Genomic DNA, 18,663 nt, shown 5'->3' with positions numbered 1-18,663 from the left:
GGCACTGCATAAATATCTGTAAAATGAATGGTCAAATGCTGTCTTGGGATTTCACTCCCCAAGAGTCTTTGCTTCCTCTGGCCTGATGTCTCTCCTGGAACTGGAAGACAGTGGATTCCTGATCTCTTTTTATGTCTTTGACTATGAATAGATGGAGCTAATTTGTGGGTCTCTTTGTCATAATCTTGGTGGGGGTCTTCATAAACATACGAATCAAGGTTTGCTTCATATGTGTGTTTAAATGTCGCAGCATCTATCGTCTTTACCTGAGTGGGTTTTGGTAATGACCAAGAGAGGCACAGTAGTCTTCTCCTTCCTTAGTAACTGCCACAGATGAAGGATCCATCTCCATTTACATAGAGGATTTGGGGAGATCATAGTCATTCAAACTTTAGAGGTATTTCTTCCTCTGTTAGTCAGCTTTGAAATAAATGAAAACATTTGTATATATCCTTGGTCTGTCTGAAAACGCAAGTGAGGTAAGCAATTGCAGTTCCGCTAACACCTAACTATGAGAAGGGTTTTACACCACCAAACATTCGCTGGTGAGCAGAAGCTAGCAAGTGCTATGAGTAGGTCTGGATTTAAGAAAAAGACACAGTGCCAGGGGAGGCCCTCTCCTGTGATGACAGCATTGAACACACATGCGCATACACAGCAAGTGACGTCCATTCTCGTAGCTTTCGTTAACGGAGTGTGAGTGTAGAGCGGGATGAGACACCTGTGTTATAAAGCAGTGCCCTGCAGAAGCACAGAAAGGAAGCTGGGGGAAAGATAGATTCTGATTACAAGTCAATAAAAACTGTGTTTTGAAATCAGACAGAATGGTAACATGCTGGTTATGGAATCAGCCACACTGCCCTCCAGGCTGCCAGCATGACAAGTCAACCAGGTACTGGGGAAAGACCGCCAGACCACCAAATCCACTTGCCTGTGACGCTCAGCAAACCCTTTTTGATTCTTCTCTTTCTGCTTCTGTGTTCAGATGAGGAGTCTAGGGCCGTTGCTTCCTCATAGATGTCATAGACACACAGAGAAAGTAGGCAAGAAAATGTAGTAGGTGTGTTGTGTATTGTGTGTGTTCTGTGGATGCTATCTGTGTGTCATGAATGTATTGTGTGTGTGTGTGTGTTACTAGAGATTGGACCCAGAGATTTTCGCAGGCAAGCACTGTACCACTCATACCGTGCTACACCCCCAGCTCTTTCTGCTTATTTTGGGTCTGGATCTCACTAAGTCGCCCAGGCTGCCCTTGAATTTATGGATGTCCTACCCCTGCCTCTTGAATAACTGGGGATATAGGCCGGTGCCAGTAGATCTGGTGTAAGTGTATCTTTCTTATTATTTCATTTGAGCCTTTTTAAGCCAAGGGCTTGACCTGCTGATGACTGCCTTGGGAACAGTCAGAGTGCTACACTAGGTCACTTAGAGGAGATGGGATCTAAGGAAAATCTGTTACACACTGGCAGAAGATCGTTGAAATGAGGTTGGGGCTGGAGAGATGACTGAGCTGCTAAGACACGTGTTGCTCTTGCAGAGGACCTGGGTTCAGTTCCCAGCATGCACATGGTGGTTCACAGCCGTCTCTAACTCTTATTTTAGGCAATTCACAAGCTCCTCTGGCATCCACAGGCACCAGGCATACATGCGGTGCTCATACATACATGCAGGCAAACACTCATACACATAAAAATAAAATAAGTCATTTTCTGAAAAAAATTAAAAAGAAATAAAGTTTAAGTTAAGGCTGTGTAAGCAGGAGTGAAGGAACGAGCCAGCCACCAGCGACACCACTGAGGAAGATGAGCAGAGGCTCCATCTCAGCCTGAGGAGGGGATGGGAGCCTGCTCAGCACAGGTGGGATCCTGCCCAGCACAGGTGGGAGCCTGCCCAGCACAGGTGGGAGCCTGCCCAGCACAGGTGGGAGCCTGCCCAGCACAGGTGGGAGCCTGCCCAGCACAGGTGGGAGCCTGCCCAGCACAGGTGGGAGCCTGCCCAGCACAGGGAGGGAAATCTGGGCTTCCTTGGGGTTTCTTGCTGAGAAAAAGTTGTGGTTGACAGATAGTAAAGGAACAGTTTTGGAAAAGGTGTCTTCATTTTAGGTATCCTCGGAGTGGTCATGCAGTATCACTTAGCAGGCAGTGTTGGAAGTCAGGATTGAGCTGTGAGAATGAGGTGTACCCTGAACTCATAGACATAACTCATTCTTTGAGTAATGGCGAGATAAACGTGTTTTCTGTTCTACACATGTGGCTCAGTGGCAGAGCACCCCCCCTAACTTAGGCAAGGCCCTGGGTTCAATCCCCAGCAGTACGAATGAATGGATGTAATATTTATTAATCACTTGAATGCTTTTTGCCATATTTGAGTGACACTTACTTTCTTATTGAATTAATGTTTCAAACTATTTTAAATATGGTGTTTCTTAACAGTATAATCTCATTCTAAACAATGGCTATGAAGTCTTGAGTTTGACGTGGTACATACAGTTTTTAAGGACCCAATAAAAGAAATGGATAATTACTGCGCTTTATGACTGTAAAATAGTACCTTTTCACTATTTAACGTCTCTGACATTAAGGTGTATTTTACTTACTGGCATCTGGCATAGAGTGTGATGCCTAAACAGTAGTAGTGACTCCTTGTCAGGATATGTGCAATGTAGTTGAGGACTTGGGGACATTGGTGAAGACCAGTAGTTCAGAAGTATAGACCACTGCCATGTGAGAGTACTTCACAGAAAACGTGCTTGTTTGTTTTGCTCTTTTTTCTCCTTTCATACATGTGGCAGATGAAATCTGGAAGAGATCTTTGCATGTTTAGCATTAAAAGTTTAAGGAGTAAGAAAGCATTATGCATAAATTAATTGGCAGCCAACTTCTACATGGTGTGGAATAAAAGAGGGCGGGGCAGGACCTCGTCACTGTCCAAGGTTAGATGAAACAGAGTAGCTGAGGGAAGAAAATCATTCGTACTCCACTTAAAGTCAGGCTTCGGGGCCGCCTTTGGCGGCATATCCACACCTCCCAGAGTAAGTAAGACGAGGCCTCCAGGAGGGCGTTACTGGAAAGGTAGGGAGCTGCTGAGCCCAGGGACTTTGCATCCTGGAGGCAGGGAAGTTGGAGGAAGTGATGGAGCGATGGAGCGTGTGGAGGTGATTCTGGGTGTTGTCCCGTCGTGAGAGCTGAAGAAAAGGTGCCGGTCAGAGTAACCAAATACTACAGAAGGCCAGCGACTATTGTAGCGGGTCCAAGTAGGAGTGCTCGAGCAGCAGAGTTGAGCCTGGGCGCACACCCGCAGAGGTACAGGCCAGGAGGGAAGCAGCGAGGGACAGGCCGTGCTCAGGGGAGCTCGCGCTCACAGGGGCAGTGCAGGCAGGGTCTCTTCTCCATGCTTTGTGGCGCTGGTCCTCGATTGTAGCAGGGAGTTTGTATGGCTCCACTCACCTGCCTGCCATATGGAGTTTTAAGCCCAGGTACCGATTTCAGATTGGTAATACCTTGTTTTATACTCTCTCAGGTTCCTAAGTTTGTTTGAGAAAACTCTGGAGTCTGGAGGCCATTTCTCCCCTGGATATATTTGTGTGTGTCTTGGCTTTACCAGGGACGTGGTTGCATTCGGGTCTGTTGTCCTGTGCGCCTTTGTTGGTGGCTGCATTCCATGGGGCTCAGTCTTCCAGGCCTGCGTGTTTGCTAACTATTCAGATGCCTTGTGGCATTCACACAGATTATGTAAAATAAAAAAATACATTATTAAGGCTGTGGGTACTGTGAATGGATTATTACAATTTGCCTATCATGGTAATGGCACCTGTTAGAGGTGTGATACAAAAGGCAGTGACAGGCAGTGTAATTTAGTAATTGTGGCCATTGTGCTGTGTGGCTGGTCAGTTCGCCGGGCAAGTACAAAGGAGGTAGTGTTGTAGCGGAGCAGGGGTGGGCAGGCTTAATAGAGAGAGCTAGTTGTGTGCTGAAAGAGACTTTTGGTGGAGGGCTCGCTCCCAGGGGGCAACTTAGAATGAGTTGAAAAGAATGAACAGAAGTACAAAAATGATGCAGGTTTTCCTGTTTCAGCTCTTAAAGTGACAGGCGAGCTGTGTGGGTGCCCATTGGCAGCGCTTTTTCCTGCTGCCAAAATAGCTTATTTTCCCCTTTCAGAATGCCCAGTCCAAGTCGCCTTGTCACATGGCAGTCACATACAATGCCCCCTCGTCTTCTGCCTTCTCCGGTATCTGTAAAGCATACTGTGTCAGCCGTCAGGGAGGCAGGCGAAGTTTCGGAACGCCACTCGCCTACAGTTCACAGTGGGTCTGGAGAACACACGGGTAGCCCAGGCTCACAAGAGACGGAAGCACATACATATAGCCCACCCTTTATGGGTCCTGCTTGCCTTATCATCAATATCATCATCGTTGTCGTCACCATCCTTGTTATTATTACTTTAACGCCGTAGATTATTCTGCTGCTACCTACCAAAACCCTGTCCCATTGTTGGTCACTGTCACTGAGGATTAATTGGAGATTCAGGTGATGGGTGATAGAACATAATAGTGAGAACAAACAGATTTTTTTTCCCAGTCTGCTTAAGATTTCATGAAGTCGAACTATTTCCAAGGGAACTACCGAGTGATACTTACGAGGGGAGTGAGAAGGAACAGGATAGGAATAGAAGAAGCCAGATGCACCAAAATGGCTTTCATTCCCAAGGTAATGCATGCACTAGGTTCACTTCTGAAGCCACGTCAGGCTGAGCCCCCTTGCCCTGTCTACGGTGCCTAGAACGTGTGGGATGTGCCATCTAGAGTGGCAGTTCCCTTGCCTGATGCTGGCCCGCTCACCTCTGCTCATTCCTACATTCCAGTAGTGAGCGACAGTGAAATGTGTATTGGCTGTGTATCGACCACCTGCCATGTCACTTCCTCTAATTCTGCATCGACCTGTGGGCTGTGGTAGGATCACTGTTCTCTTCAGCAGCAGCGTTTGCAGAGGTCTGCAGATCACGTCCAGCAAGTTGGACTGCCATTTTCACATTCTGTGTTTATAGAGAGAAATTTCTATAAGCGAGGGTGACATATGGAAAAAAATGTCTGCAGTAATGGTACTTTTCATTTGGAGCAGAGTGGCCATGATAAATTTATATTTAAAAGGAGAGTTATATTTATAATAGAAATATAAATTTATACCCAAAAGCAGAGTTATAGAAAACAGTCAAAGGGTCTAGAATGCTCTCGTAGGCTAGTATCTACATTTCTCCCTACCAGTCACGTTCCTGAAGAAGACCGCTTGGCTTTACTCTTTTCATTATGGGTGGATCAGCTTATATAGAATATATAACGTTGCTGGGAGCTGGTCCAGTCTTAACAAAGGGCCACACAGGAAAAGACATGCCACAAAATGCCGATTCACATCTCTCAGCTTGCATAAATGGTGCTGCCAAAGCCCTCAGCGTGAACGAGTGGGGTACGCCACTACTCTGAGTCACAGTGACGGGACTTTGGCCTTCAGACCATCGGAAAAGGCATGCCGGCCGAGTAGAGCGCTTGTGTGAGAGTTAACACGTGGTTTATGCTCCAACTGAACTGAGCAGCGTTGCAGCTTGGAACTTTCCTTGAGTCAGTTTGGCATTTCAAAACACAGGAAAAATAAAGATGTTCCTTTCATGAAAGCACTGTCTGTATTGTTAGCGTTTAGAATCTTCTCAATGTATGCAATGGTTGGCCAAGCTGAAATAGTCTTACCGGTGTTATGTCCTTTTTCTACTTCCTACAAAGGACTCCCAAGGTTTACAGAGTAGCCATGGGGAAAAGTGCAGAGGGGAGCAGGGGCTGGGAACCGGGGGAGAGTCCTCTGCCTTGGCATCATGTCGGTGACTTCCTGGCTAGGACCGTTTTCTGACTGTCCTGTGGATCAGCTCTGATGCCCTCAATGCATGAAACGGTGCTGGGTACCGGACCCGGGACCCGGGTAGAGCTGATCTGGGGACCAGGGCTGAGGTCAGGGATGTGGCCCCAAGCCCACATGTTCATCAGTCATCTGCTGTGTACAGTGTATAAATGGTAATGTGGATAAACACTGCCCTCTTGCACCCCTTAATTATGTTGATTGCTGAAAAAGCCCAGTAACCTACCAAAATATCACAGGAAGCTATTTCTAACACAATGCAACTCTGCTCTTTCTGGCCAAGTGCAGTCACTGGTTTTCCTTTCTTTCTGTCTTTCTCCCCCCTCTTTCTTTCTTTCTTTCTTTCTTTCTTTCTTTCTTTCTTTCTTTCTTTCCTTCCTTCTTTCTTTTCATTCAAAATGCTGTGTTCTTGTTTCAAGCATTCAGATGATGCAAAACAGATTTTTGTGGCAACATTCTTTTTTGCAGCCAAAGACTCATGCGAGGAAGCTCTGCATTCCGCCTAGGCTGATGTTTATTCCAGATCCTTAGTGTTACTGCTGTGAACTTGTTCCATTTTACATTTTTTTTTTTTTGTCCACCTTGAGTTATTTTTAGGACAGCTAATCCGGCCAGTAAAATACTTAATAGTGGGAAATCAAAGTGCTTAAATAGTCAATTGAAATGAATAAGAATAAATGAGCATTATCATTTTATTCTGCTGGACTTGAATGAGACTGACTTGCAACATGTTTTCAAGCGAATAAACTCAAGGCTGGTTTTGGGATTGTGTGCGACCCTTAGACCTGAAACAAAGGACGGTCTCCTCCTTAAGTCACTGGCACCCGCTTCCTCACACCTTGTCTGCCTGCTCGGGGGCCCTCTTCCTCCTCTGACTGTCACTTAGAAGCAATTCAGCCGAGTAGGGAACCCTGACAGCAACTCTCACGACCATTGCTCAAAAGACCGAAGCAAACGCACTGCCAATTCCGCGTCTCCAACATCTCCATTTTGCACATCCTACCATTACAGCACTTAGTCTCAGCGGAACCACTGGTGATTTTGTTGGCTAAAAATGGCCTGTGGTTTTTTAGCAGCAAACATGTCGTATTCTTTCACAGACCTTGACATTTAAACTCAGAAACTGCACACCCATAAACTTAGCTTGTTTGTATATGGTTGTGTAGGTTAGCATTTTCGCCTGTTTGTCTGACGTTCTTAGCTGCCAGACTGGGAGCATTCTGGCGCTCTGCATTGTAATGTGCCCCGACACTATTTGTGGGATACTTATTCCATTTCAAAGCAAGAAAAAAAATCATTTGTTTTGAAAATGCTCAAATAAAATTTGTGGGAAATTAATATTTTTCTATTTGTGGTGTGTCCCAGAATGTTATTTACAGTTCTGTAGCTCTATAAATATTCTGAGTAAACAGAGTTTTCCAAAAGTTCACCTAGTGAATGTAACACTTCGTGTGCCCCTGACCTAATAGCACAGCCATCAGTCGCCATGGAAGCTTTAATGGCATGGAGTCTGTGTATTCTCCGACCTTTAGGAGCCTATACCATGGGCCGTAGAGATAGACAGCAGCTGAGAGTACTTTCTGCTTCTGAGAGGACCCCAGCTCAGTTCCCAGCCCCCGCACTGCGATTCATGCGCATCCCCGACCCCAGTTGCCTGTGCCTTCTTCTGACCTCCACAGCACCAGGCACACGCATGGTCCATGCACACATATGCAGGCAAAACTAAAGACCCCTCAAACATACAAGAAAATGAATGGATGTGTAAAAGGGACCGTATAGCATACCAGGAGGAAAGTGTTAAATGTCGGTTTCAAAGCTGAGGTGGGACAACGAATAAACATGACAGTAACCAACGAAAGCCAGAAAAAAAGCCGAGGGCACGTTTGTCCTGTTGCCTCTCGTGCATTGATGGCCATGGGGGAGGAGACAGGGACAGCAAAGTTGCATAGACTCCCTACACTCATATCCAAGGGGCCTCTGCAGAAAGCGCGGATGGTTTACTAAAGGATACCTCCTAGAGAAATCAGTGGGATGCCCACATTTTCTAGGCCTAGTTCAATAACTGGAACATTAATGTAAAGACTCACATTTGGGTTCTAGATGTTATAACGGGAATAGCTTTTAATGGTATAAAAACCAGTAGAATGTTTTCCTTGCTGTTACAGGAGAAAAACGACACCTCAACTTCTTTCTCCACTCTGTAAGCGTTGTCTTAGTGGGGAGACTTCCGCCCTTCATTTATGCTTTGTTAGTTTTAGTGAAATGTGGTTTCAAAGGTCCTTCACCCACAGTAAGTGAGGTTAGCAGGCACTGGCGGTGGGTGTCGGGAAGGAATGTGAAGCAGGTTGAGTTGGGATCTTGGTGGGGTTCTACAGGCACTGTGCACTGCCTCCTGTGGAACTCAGACTGTGAGAAGGAAATGGTTTGCAAGCAACAGAAATAGATAAGGAAAAATGAGCAGCCAGGAGGAAAAAGCAGTAGAACACGTTTTTTCTAGCTCATCTTAAATCGTTGTAATATTTAGACCTTAGCATCCAATGACTAATTCCCTCATGAGTCTCAGAGTATCACTTCAGTCAAGCATCCACAGAAGGACTACTTGTTGAGTGCTGGAAGTTACTTGGTAAGGGCTGGGGGTGTGGGAACACTTTGGATGTTGGCGTTGCATGTATGGATTGGAGCTCCATGAGTCTTGCTTTAAAAGGAACCATAATGCCCTGGCACAAATTGAGGCATGACGACACTGCTCCACTCTGCACAGGAGGGGATGAGTTCTATCTTAAATCCTGCAAGGAGGTCAGCCTTGAAGAAAAGGATGAGGAAACGTGTGCGAGCGTTCTCGGCATGGCAAGACCACACCCCACGTGTAGGCACTCGCTGCTGTGCAGGGCTCGCGATGCATGCTTTAGAACCACTGTGAGTGTGTACTTGCGTCTGCTCCACTGTGTCCAGAGGGAACTGTTTCTGGCTCTTACACTCTTTCTGCCCCCTCCTCTGCAGCCATCCCTGAGCCTTGGGAGGGAAGGAAAGGTGCTTAGGTCCCATCCTCCTTCAGTCTCATAGTCTCTGCGTGTCCACCGGGTAATCGCCATCTACCACATGCAGAAGACTCTTTGATGAGAGTTGAGTGATGCATTCATCTATGGGGTCTAAACACAAATCATTAGGAGTCGGCTTAATACTATGGCCATTTATAGAAGCATGATGCCCTCTTAATGATAAATTCTGAAAGGTAGCATTGCAGAGCCAAAGAGCCTGAACATTTTAAAGATTCCATTTCCCTTCCCCCAAGAGTGAATGGCACCAAGCAAACATATGCTCTTGGTCTTTACTACATTTCTCTGTCCCGAAGTGTTAGGATTCTTTCATTTATCTTCTAGGAGTTACCTTTTTCTATTGAGGGATTTCCTTTTCTTCTTGGTTTCCTGAAGAATTCTGCTAAATACGCATGTTGCACGTGGTCCTCACAGGTGACCTCCTTCAGGCCCACCGGGAGGTTGGGTTTCTCATCTGTAGAGTTTTCAGTTCAATGCACTTAAATCTTAGGGCTTCCCTTGGAATTTGTGCTCCTATGAGCCCTAAATAAGATCAGAAACATGCTGAGGCTTCGTTTTTAATTCCATGATAGTTTTTAAGTTTTGCCTACGGAACTGTTTCCTTTGAGGTGAACCTGAAGTAGAAGTTTGAGAGTCAGACACATCTGAGAATCTGGACTTTCCGCCCACATTCTTCTTGGGGACTTAGAGCACCCCTCTCGGACTGTGTCTAGGTATGAGCTGTAAATCTGGGCCTGCATGGGCTGAAGTCGGAGGCATAGAAAGTGGAGAGCCTGGGGCCTGACACATGGTAAATACTGAAGAAGGAAAACAGCCACTTTCTCCAGAGTTCCCTTTACAGTGATGTTATCAGAGTAGCATCGGAAGGTCCGGGACGCTTTCTGGGTACACTGCACTTCTGTCAGTAAATCCTAGCAACTGGACTGGTGCTGTCTTCCCTCCTGGGTTTCTCGACTCTCAAGCGTGGGGCTGCATTTTCGCTTAGGCAGTAGACAGTGGTCCAGGTGCCCCTCTGTAGAGCACGGTCTTCCTCCTGTTTGGTCCTCAGTCTCATCTCTCCGCCCTCTTTAGCCTCTGGCTGGCATTTCTGTGAAGGATTTTGTGATGTGCATTTACAACACTATGTAAAAATAAACCCAAGTGTGTTATTTAAATATTTACAGGCTTTTGTGGCTTCAATGAGCTATTTTTAAAGTGACCTTTAAAGCCATTTGTAAGGAAGACAACAGTACTGGGGACAGCCTAACCCTTTAAGGCCTCCTTCATTAGCGCTGCTTCTGCTTTGATAGCTCCTAATGTAGGAGACATCAAAGACCCAAACCCTGGAGAACAATGCCAAGACAACCTCACAAAGCTGGGTTTTGTGTTGTTGCTGCCACCATTAGTTGTCACATGGGTCTCTTTCTTTTAGCTGGTCTGGACTCGTGATTGATGTCCTGGATACTGGAGTCACCCATACTGTGCCGGCATGTAGAGGCCTTCTGTGTGTCCATGTTTAATTTGGCTTATCTACTTTTCCTAGACTTGGCTACTGTGACACGATCGTTTCTTTGTTCATGACAGGTCTTGCTACATGGCTCAACTCATGATCTGCCTGCCTCAGGCCCGAAGTGCCAGGGTGACAGGTGTGCACCATTGCGCCCAGCTATGTGGTTTTGTTTTAAAGAGGAGAGAGAGAGAGAGAGAGAGAGAGAGAGAGAGACAGAGAGAGAGAGACAGAGAGAGAGAGAGACAGAGAGAGAGACAGAGAGAGAGAGACAGAGAGACGGCAGTAAGATCTGTTCCATCCCTCCCCCTCCATCAGTCCCGTTCACCGTCTCTTCAGAAAAGACCAGTTGCTCTTTGACTGTCTTTCAAGGGTCGAGAAATTTGTCTAGCAAACAGAAGTGAGAAAGATAAGAGGCCAGGGCCACGGTGGAAAGTCAAGGCTTGGATGTCCTGAGGTGGGGAACTGTTGACAGTAGGGTTTGCAGATCCATTTAGCTGAAAGGTTGTGGGGAAAGGGGCCTCCAGAAGGACTGTGCTAAGAGGACACGTGGGCCGAGGGAGCAGCCCGCCCTTGTGCCCGTGTGTCCTGAAGGGACAGGTGCAGGTGGGCCAGACTGGCTCGCTTTGGCCGACTCTCAGCAGCGCTTCTAGCGAAGCACGGGTAGGCTTCTAAGTGCAACGTCTGAGGTCTCGGACAAAGCAGCACTGTGACGAGCCAGCGAGCAAGCCAGCCGCCAGCGCTGCACGCGGCTCTGGGAGGGGGCATTCGGTGCCCGTGTCAGCATGCCTGCCTGGCACGGTGCCCCTCTGCCCTTCCAGCAGCTAAGGCAGAGGTGGCAAGTTTGAGGCCAGCCAGTGCTACATAGCAAGACCCTGTCTCACAAAGGACAGTCGCCACCACCACCACCATCGTCATCACATGCAAGGCTGGCAAGCTTGTAAGCGTGCCCGAATCAATTATACTGTGTGCTTCATAGTCACTGCCCAGGGGGTATTTTATACAATTATAAGCTAACATTTAAGGAAATTTTAAAACTGTGTCCAAGGGCACAGAGTCTGCGGGCAACAAAGTAGGCTTTGTGGCCTGAGCTGGCTGTCCCCAGAGCTCTGGTCATCAACTACAGTATTGTAAACCATTTCTGAGGGTGAGGTCTTTGAAAATGGTGTGTGTTCCATAGATAGTGTGCCCCTTTCTCAGAGATAACCTTATTTTAAACTTCATAAACTCTAGAATCTGTAAGTTTGCGGGAGTCAGCAAAAAAAGATTTTACGAACGTTGATGAGCTTGAGATGAAAGTTTATCCTGCATTATCTGGGCGGCCCCGGGGTGGTCACAGGGTCCTTATAAGAGAAGGACTTGAGTGTCGGTAGAGGGTGACAGGTGGCACTGAAGGGTGATCAGGTGGACAGATTTGAAGGGGCCGTGTCACTCTTCATTGAATCAGGGAAAGGGCTCTGAGAACCAAAAAATGCACCACAGCAAGACACAATACTTAAGTTTAACTTCATAGACTCCAGAGCATGCATGCATATAAGTAAACGTTTGCACCTCCCACCACATTGGGTACTTTTCTATTGTGATCTGACACCACGGCAACATGTAGAAGAAAGGGTTTGTTTTGGCTTATGGTTCCAGAGAATGAGAGTCCTTCATGGCAGGAACAGCATGGCAGTTGGAACAGGCCGATTTGAGAACTCCTGTCCATATTTCAAACACAAAGCAGAGAAAGCAACTAGAAATGGTGTAAGTTCTTGAATTTTCAAAGCCACCTCCAGTGACATACTTCTTCCAGCAAGGCCAAACCTCCACCAAGTGGGGACTAAGTATCAACACCTGAGTCTAATGGGGACATCTCATCCCCACCTTTGCTGCATGAACCCTTTCCTGGGGACACTCACACAAGGGGCTCCCCATCCCACCCAGAACACCCATAGCAAACCAGAATATAATTTCTTTAAAGTCCAACTTGAATACCCCTGAGTTTATTGGGCTTTTCTCAGAACATGAATGGCCCTGAGGCAGCTTCAGTCCTCAGAAGTCTCTCCGTGTGGCTGACACGTCCCCATATCTGCAGAGAGAGAGCCCTCCCTTCACTCAACCCTCCATTTCTCTATGCTTCACAACCTCCCAAGAGCAAGACATCATGCACGATAACGAAGCAGGAAGGTCAGGGAAGAGAGTCTAGAATGTCAAGTCCTGCAGTAGACGAAATGCAGTAAACTTTGGGCTGCCAGGTGCCGTGTGTCCCAGACCCTGACTAGTGTAATCCTGTTGGGTGGATGAGATTGGAAGAAACCACTCTTCCAGTGGCGAGGTTTGGGAGCCTTCAGGGGAGGAAGAGGAGGTGAAGGCGAGCCCAGGTTAGGGACAGTCAGGAGTATTTAGGCTTGTGAGCATAAGGAAAGGTATTCTTCTTAGAGGTACACACTCAGAATACCCAGGATGTTTGTGACCAGAGAGAAACCAGAGTCAATAACGTCTGAATCTCAGTGAAGACCAGTGTGGGGTCCCAAATGTGTTGGGATTAAAGGCGTGTGCCACCACCACCACCCGGCTGCATCAACTGTTTTAAATAAGACAGTGGCATGTGCCATCAGGTGTCACTTCTCTGAGAATGGTGCCTGTTTTCTCTCTTTTAGCAGTGACTTTCCTGAAGGATTTTAGAAAAGTAAATTGACACATTTAAAATTGGGTTTCAATTTTGAGAGAGCATAAATGACCACAGCTACCATCTCTTGGTGGCCTGTTTCTGTTCAAATACAGGTAAAGGGGTTTCATTTTCCTAATGTCTGAAGAAAACATGGGATGGGATCTGACCTATATTTGTCTGAATGCCTGGGGAGAACTGTACTATGAAGATGGTTCAGTACTTAAGGGCGCTTGCTGCTTAAAAAAAAAAAAAAAGAAGAAGAAGTAGGTTCCATTACCCGCACTCATGGTAGGCAGCTCACAGTCACCTGTAACTCCAGTTCCAGGGTATCTGATGCTCCTTTCTGGCCCTTTTCTACCCTGAACACATATAAACAGGAAGATGCAGGCATTAGCTCCAGTTACACCAAATGGACGACTCGCCTGAAGTACTTTCAGGGACGAGCAGTCTAAAGTTAGCATGGGCAGTGGGGTAGCAAGTGGAGATCACACCACCCATTCTAGCGCATTCCTTGCATAATTAAGAGTGGGGCCAGAGCAGATTTGACCCCAGCCTTGCCCCGTATCTGATACTCATTTCAGGAATGAATTTTCCTGTCTCAAATCTTTTGCTTAGGCAGGTCCGTAATGGCAGAGTTCATACCCTGGACATTGCCTTAAAAAAATGAGCAATTGATATGCAGAAGTTTGACAAACTTGAGCTAAGGCCACTTGGGGTCTCAGTAGTAAGAACTTTAAAAACTGAGGCAGGTGAAGACTAATGCAGGTCCTCCAGGGTGGTCCTCCAACCTTGGAATGTTTCTCTAGACCTTTAAACCTGCAAACACGCCTAATAAATATAGAGTGCCTCAAGTAAACACGAAACTCCAGTTGGTCTAGAGTAGAAATCACGGCGCTAATGGATTTCTGAAACATTCCAATAGACTCATGGTTGTGTGTTTAGCATCAGCCGTTATGAAGCAGCTACTCCTATATGTTCATAAGGGATGCATTGGCTGGGAAAATGTGGTCAAAATGTCAAACAGTGAACAGCAGAGTTCAAGCTACTTCACGTCAATATTTATGTTAATTTTGTAAACACTTATTTGGATGATTTTTGTGTGTGTGTGATAGCCTGAACTTTAGAGAAACCCTTTATGGAAAATTATTGAAGATCAATATTTTACAAATCATTTGGTCACATGGTCACCTGACAGTACTGCTAAAGAAAACTGCTTACCCTCTAAGTGTAGTTCATGGCTAAAACATTACTGGCATTAACAACATCATTATCGAAGATCCAAAGTCTCTTTTGTGAATAGATTTAAAGAACTTTTAGCTCAGTAGATAAATTGTGAAGGTCCATTGGCTGCATTCTCTTCAGGCTTGTGCTAATTCACTATGACTTATTTTGCTCAGGTTCTATTGTCATGGTGTCATTGTAACTTAGCCGTACTGGGGCAAAGACTTGCTCCAGTGATTTGCACCTTGAGGTGTTGAATTGAAAGCCAATCGGGCTCGACTCAAATAAATTTGGACACTGATTAAATAGGAACTAATGAATGGTGCACCCATATTCTCAGCCTGTCCCACCTAATCCTGAAGTTTTGAGAAACACTTGTCACAAAAAGGGCCTTTGACTCGGACAGAGATCTAGGGGGTTTTGTCTAATCTCTTCCTCAGTGTAAGAAATGATAAATGTTATTGTTTCATTGTTATGGGATTTCTGCCTGGGTCCTGTCACCGCTTTAGCATCCAAAATAACACACGGAGACTCTATTAGTTACAATGCTGTTGGCTAATGTCTGGGCTTCTCATTGGCTAGTTCTGTCTTAAGTATTAACCCATGACTACTATCATATATATATTTCTATGAGGTCTTATTTTACTGAGGCACCAGCCTCATGCATCCTCTCCTCCTGGGATCTCATGGCAACTCTCTACTCTTGGCTACATTTCCCAGAATCCCCCTCAACTCCTAGTCCCACCTATCTTGCTTCTCTATTGGCCAACTGTGCTTTATTCATTAACCAAAGAAGAGAGAGACATATACACAGAAGGACCTCCCACATCACCACCCCAGTGGAACAGTGACAGCCACTGGCTAGTTACCTATGGGAGGAAGCTTTTTGTGTCGGTAAACAGCAAAACTCTGAAGAGCTCATTTAGGTTGGAGACTGTGGGTGCCACACCTGCATGACTCAGTCATAAACTCATGGTGGTTTTTGGTCTTGGGGGTCAGCCAACAGTTCGGCAATAAGCAAGCCATTGTCTCAAAGGCAAATCACATGATCTGATTACTTACTTTACATAGTGAGTGCTGTGGGGATAGACTGCCAGGGTTAAAATCCCAGCATTACTTAAAACTAGTCAGGTAAGTGTAGGTAGGCTATCCAGCCCTTTTATGCTTGAGTTTTCCTCATTTATCATATGGACTTTACAAAAGCATACGTGATTAAAAAGATGCTGTGAAGGGTGGGGTTAGAACAGAACTTAACACAAGGTAAACTTTCTGTGACCTAGAATGGTCAGGATGACCTCTGCCTCTCTATTCCATTCTCTTTATGTCTCACTGTCCTTCCTATGTCTAGTTTTGCTTCCTCTTGCTCCTAGAAAGGATCTCAGGTGTGCATGTGTGTGTATATGTATACCTGAGATAGTATGCATGCATGTATGTATGCATGTATATTATTAGTAAAAGAATAGGAGCAAATAGAAAAACAAATAACTATAGTAAGAGATGTATTCTCCAGGACCTTATATGTTAAGTAGGAGTGCATTATAAATATGCCTCTAAGCATCTATTGGCCAGAGAGGCAAACCTGGTCAATTTTAAGCAGCGAAGTATCAGAGTGATGAAGCATGCCAGTCAGTTCAGAAACTAACAACTCTACCAAGCTCCCCTTCCAGCCCTCACAGAAGGGGTGCCATGGGAAGTGTTAGAAAATGGCACGTACGCACTTAGATTTTCATCAAGTTCAAGTAAATATGGGACTGGTACAGTGCTCCTCTCTGACTGTCACCATGTTGAATTGGAAAGTTTGAGAAAAGAGAAAATAGAGACGTGTGTGTGTGTGTGTGTGTGTGTGTGTTTGCGTGCATGCGTGTGTGCATGCATATGGAGGTCAGAGGTTAAGGTGTCTTCCTAAATCACTTTACATCTTGGTTCTTGAACCAGGGCTCACTGATTGGTTAGACTGGCTGGCTAATATGCTCTGGGACATGCCCACCTCTGCCTCCAGCTTTGACCTCACAGATGCAAACCTGGTATGGCTTCTGGGGATCTGCACTTGGGTCACCATGTGTGTGCAGAGACCCAAACTGTCTCCCTAGCCGAGTCTTTCAATGAACATGTTGCTTAACGTGTGGATGTTTCCCTCCCTACCACCCATGTACGTTCGTTTGAGTGAGAATCAAGTGACTCAGATATTACCAAGTGTTTTCCTTCAAAGTTTGTGTCTGTGTCTATACATCACCCCCTTTCTTGGGGAATTGTCTGGGCAAATTCCTGTACGCCAGGCTGCTTGTAGACACGATTTCTGCAGCCCTTCGTTAATTAGATAGACCAACCATTATTCAGTGTGGAAAGGGGACTGCATCAAGGGAGATATTCCTGGTTAGTGGGTATCTGTTGAGACTGTCTTACAGGCTGCTTAACAGCATTGTCCACAAGCCTTTGTGCAGTGCAGATGCTCATAACGTGTGGTGTAGTGGTATCTACAACCCCAACTACTCAGCAGGCTAAGGCAAGAGGATTAGGAGTCCCAGACAAACACCCATGCATGTGTGTCTGTGTGTATGTTTGATTTGGGATTTACTGCAGATAGCACCAGAGGCCTTGTTCATGCCAGGAAACAATAATGTATTTAAAATATTTGCTCATTATTACATCCTTTTCTTTCTGAGAGAAAGCACTTAAGCACTCACCCCCCCCCACACACACACACTGAATGGAGTTAGGGAGATGGCTGGGTGTTTAAGAGCTATCTTCCAGAGGACCCAGGTTTGATTCTCAGCACGCACGTGGTTGTTCACATGCAACTTAACTATTTCCAAGGGGTCTGAAGCCCTCTTCTAGCTTCCATGGGCACTGTACATGTGTGGAGCACAGGTATACATGCAGGCAATGTATGTATGTATGTATGTATGTATGTATGTATGTATGTATGTGTAGAATCACTTTAATTCTTAAGCGGTTCACTCAGTCCTCTGGTGCAATGAAGAAAGTGCCGTGTATGTAAGTAGAATGCTTATAGGACTCTCCAAGAGGCTGAGTAAATGATTTATTAAGGGAAAATGACGCATGGGCTATGGGCCATTTGTACCATGGGCTTTGTTTGTAGTTATTAGTTCTGTTTTATATTTAAGTCATGAAATAACCACTCAAGCCACATGTACACATATATTGAATCATCAGAACATGTTGGCAGATACATTGAATCATCAGCGCAATTATTTATTTTATGAAGGGAAATAGCGCTATTATATAATGGCCTTACAATGTCATTTTTATATGTGGAAAATAAGCGCCTGCCATTTTCTTGTTATTCTGAGGTCAGAGCCTACCACAGAGATTTTAATATTTGAAAACACTTCTATTCAGTGGAATCTCAGCATTTAAAATAACGACTTTCTTAAGATGTAGCATTCTGCCCCACTGTATCTGACCTTTCTTGGTCAGGAAAATAAGCATCAACCCCTCTTGTTTCTTATTCTTACTTGTTTTTTCACACAGCTCAGGGTTAGACGACCAGGGTATATCCCTGCTCCTTCGTCTCTTTAATTAACATCTCCCCGTGGCACAGGTGTCTGTCCAGCCACCGTCAAGCCAATCAGCTCTTTGTACTTGGAAAGTCGTTTGGAGGAAGTATTCACCTAGTAAAACTGGGGTTGATAAGGGCATGGCAGTCTGCCCCCATGTTTCCAACTATTCCAAAGACTGGGGGACTGTTCAGACCAGCCTGGGCAACTCCCACAAAGGGAGTAGGAGACTCAAAGGTAAACTCTGTAGAAAGAATTTTCATTGGGGGTGTGGGGGATTGCACTTACAGTTGGTAATAAAGATTTACTGAATCCTACTTGGTATAAACAGTTTCTCTTAACCAGGCAGTGGTGGCACACGCCTTTAATCCCAGCACTCGGGAGGCAGAGGCAGGCAGATCTCTGTGAATTCGAGGCCAGCCTGGTCTACAGAGTGAGTTCCAGGACAGCCTCAAAAACAATACAGAGAAACCCTGTCTCGAAAAACTAATAATAATAATAATAATAATAATAATAATAATGATGATAGTAATTTTTTTTCTCTTACATTTGCTGTTCAGTCCTTCTGAAAACTGCAGTGTGCTTTGGAGAAAGAGGGATGATGGAGTGCATCTCTCTGAAAAGAAACTCATTTAAGTAATAACCTACTCTAAGAAAAGGAGTTCGTAGAGAACAGATGTTTAAATGATTAAGTTATTGCTTGTCTCTCATGTGCAAGGCCCTTGTTATGATCTACAGAGCAACCAAAAATAAAATAAAATTAAAAGATAAATTTAAAGTATTACTCAGGTGTAGAGCAAGATCATTAGAAAAATGGAATTTCTTTGTC

At 45.4% G+C, this 18,663-nt stretch overlaps 1 protein-coding gene across 5 annotated transcripts in view; it reads left to right on the top strand.

The window, feature by feature from the left end:
• The window catches only part of Vti1a (vesicle transport through interaction with t-SNAREs 1A), a 314,916-nt gene that overhangs the window by 109,202 nt on the left and 187,051 nt on the right, over nt 1-18,663 (top strand). The gene's annotated exons all lie outside the window — the stretch shown is intronic.

Source organism: Mesocricetus auratus, unplaced genomic scaffold (assembly GCF_017639785.1).
Source record: "Mesocricetus auratus isolate SY011 unplaced genomic scaffold, BCM_Maur_2.0 Super-Scaffold_4256, whole genome shotgun sequence".
NCBI classification, from domain to species: Eukaryota; Metazoa; Chordata; class Mammalia; order Rodentia; family Cricetidae; genus Mesocricetus; species Mesocricetus auratus.
The sequence above is the reverse complement of the archived record's forward strand: the minus strand, read 5'-3'. Positions and strand labels throughout refer to the sequence as shown.